This window comes from Asparagus officinalis, chromosome 4, assembly GCF_001876935.1.
Source record: "Asparagus officinalis chromosome 4, Aspof.V1, whole genome shotgun sequence".
NCBI classification, from domain to species: domain Eukaryota; kingdom Viridiplantae; phylum Streptophyta; class Magnoliopsida; order Asparagales; family Asparagaceae; genus Asparagus; species Asparagus officinalis.
The window spans coordinates 85,505,853-85,508,855 of NC_033797.1; positions in this window are offsets into that span (position 1 = coordinate 85,505,853).

The following is a 3,003-nucleotide window of genomic DNA, read 5'->3' on the forward strand; positions in this document are numbered from 1 at the left end:
AGATAAAGTTAGAAATCGTTATCCAAGTGACGCACGATGTGTTAACGAGGTTCGGCCCGCTGACCTACGTCCCCGCTCCCCCCTCTCGAGGAGAATCCACTACACAACCCGGTTTGGAAGCCAGAACTTCTTCTACACAACGATCTCCACAAGATCTCACAACTACACAGTTGATCACCACAAGATCTCACTCCCACACAGTTGATCTCCACAAGATCAAGCTCTCAACAGTAGTAATAGTGTAAAAACTCTCTTTTTTACAATGTCCCTATGGCAAGGAGAAAGATTACACTGAAGCTGGGATGTGAACTAAAAAAAACACAGAAAACAGGCTTGAAAATTTTGGCTCTCAGTAAAAACAGATCTCTGGTTTTTCAAAGTGCTTGGGACAGGTTGAAGAAGAGGGGTATGAAGGGTTTAAATAGGAGAAAACACTACGGCCAAAACCCATACCCAAATCCCCCAAATCCCGTAAAAATCGTCGTCTGAAATCTGTACGTAAAAGGCCATTGGAGTAAACGACGGTCGACCGTGAAAATCTCGCGGTCGAGCGCGAGCCGGGGGGGGGGGGGGGGGGGGGGGGGGAGCCACTTTCGAGGCTCGGAAAATTTCCAGAGACTTTTGCGGTCGACCGTGGGAATTTTCGAGCTGACGGTCGACCGTAAAAGTTTCTGCTGCCCACTCAGGAAAAGACATAGGCACGGTCGGCCGTGGCGGTCGACCGCGAACTGACACAACAGATACAGTTTAGAAAATAGTTTTAACTCTTTTTAAAAAATCTGTAAAAATATTCAAATGACTTCTAAAAATTTGTCTTACTTTGTAGATTGTTTTTAACACTAAAAACAAACTGTTTGGAAAAGGAATTTTACGAAAAGGACCTCATACTTATGAAAAATGATATTTTGTTAAAACGCTCAAAAATATAAGTATGAAAACGTGTGTGTGATATCCCAATAGTTTCAAGTGAAATCTACAACTACTTACCTATATTATAGCACTAGAGAGAAAAGAAAAACTAGCTAATATCCTCACATAGAATTATAATTCTTTGAGTCTTGATATAGCTTTGAGTTGATGAAGCTTTGACTTGTATGTGTTGTTCTTGATTAACATTTGCTTCATCACTATGCCTCCTCCTCCTTTGGATATCATCGTTGTAGCTCATATTCCATCCAATCCTTCATAAGTGGTACTAACAAGCTTGATATATATTAACTACAATATCACTCAACAAGCAATTAGTACTGATAATGGTGGTTGTAAAACATCATCAAAACATAAGGGCTAATAGTGATTGGTGGACTCCCTTCTCGAACTAGCCGTCGTCGACGCAGTTCGTACTTGGTGGGATTCTGGCAGTTTGTTTGTGATCCCTGCCTTTTTGTTAATGTCGGGTATTTTGAGCTTGTGTAGCTCCCTATCTTTGTGAGGTTGTGGCTGTTCTTTGGAGCTTGGAGCTTGTGTAGCTCCCTATTTTGTGGTTTTGAGCTTGTGTAGCTCCTTGTTTTTTTGTTTTGCCTTTGTGGGGTTTCGGATGTTCTTTGAACATGAACTTGGGGTTTGTTGAACACAATTGTATTGGAGCACAATTTTATGACTTTGCTACAACGTTGATCCCAAAAAAAATGTATTTCGGAACCAAACAAGATATTAGGAATTGGAGGGTTACTATAAAAGTGGGATTTTTTTTTCCATGGGGTGAAAAAAAACATAGAATGCCAAAAAATAGGATCCATAAAACTACAAACATATCTATAAATTTTTTTATGGAATATGTAGGAATCCAAAAAAAACCTGATTTCTAATCCTATTCTTGTTTATTGGTGAAACAAACAGAGTCTACCATTCTTTTGAAAAAGAAATCACAAACCGTTAGGTGAAAAGGAGTGTGCACGATTAATAAGTGGAGTAACATTATCAACTGTCAGGTCCTTCCCAGGACACCCTGCTGTGTTTTATTCCTAGGGTATGTTTGGTTTGTTTCTCACTTTCGTCGGAAACTACCTTCTTTGACAAAACCCCATTTTTGTGGTTTTTTTGTAGTTTTCCTTAAAATGGATTTTTTTGGTGTTAGGTTTACACTTTAAAACATGGATGGAAGTTAATTTTCACACTTTACTCTTGTTTCGTTGGCATATAATACACATGAAAATAATTGGTTGTTAATTAGTTTTCCTCAATTTATTGTGTTGGGTTGTGTAGGCGTCTAAAATTACATATGAGAGCCCGCATGCAGCTCGAAGCAAATAGTAGACGAGTCAAGAAGAATTATCCAACTGGCCGCCGCACGTACGTCAATCAACGCGCGTACATCAGTCAACGCACCCACGTCAGTCAACGCGCGCACGTCAATCAACGCGCGTCAGTCAGTTCCAAGTGACCGAACGTGCTCGCCAATCAGCTCGTGCACGTTGGTCAGATCCAAAGTGCCCGCCACGCTTGGCGGTCAGATCCAAAGTGCCCGTCGCGCTTGTCAGTCAGATCTAAAGTGCCTGCCGCACTTGGCGGTCAAATCCAAAGTGCCCGACACGCTTGGCGGTCAGATCCAAAGTGCCCGTCGCGCTTGTCAGTCAGATCTAAAGTGCCCAACAGGCCTTGGCACTCCAGATCCAAAGCTGCCTGCCCACGTTGCGGTCAGCATCCAAAGCTTGCCATCCGCCGCTTGGCAGCTAGATACAAAGTGTCCGCCTCACTTGGCGGTCAGATCCAAAATGCCCGCCGCGCTTGGCGATCAGATCCAAAATGCCCAACGCACATGTCAGTCGGTTCCAAGTGCCGTAAAGAAGCTAACGAGCGCATGAAGCAAGTTAGCAAATCGTACAAGTCAACATGATGATCAAATACGCAAAACGACAAAAAATACAAGTCCCAAAAAAGTCAGAAAACACCAAACAGTTCAGCAAAAATACCAAACTACCCGATGATCAAATACGCAAAACGACAAAAAATACAAGTCCCAAAAAAGTCAGAAAACACCAAACAGTTCAGCAAAAATACCAA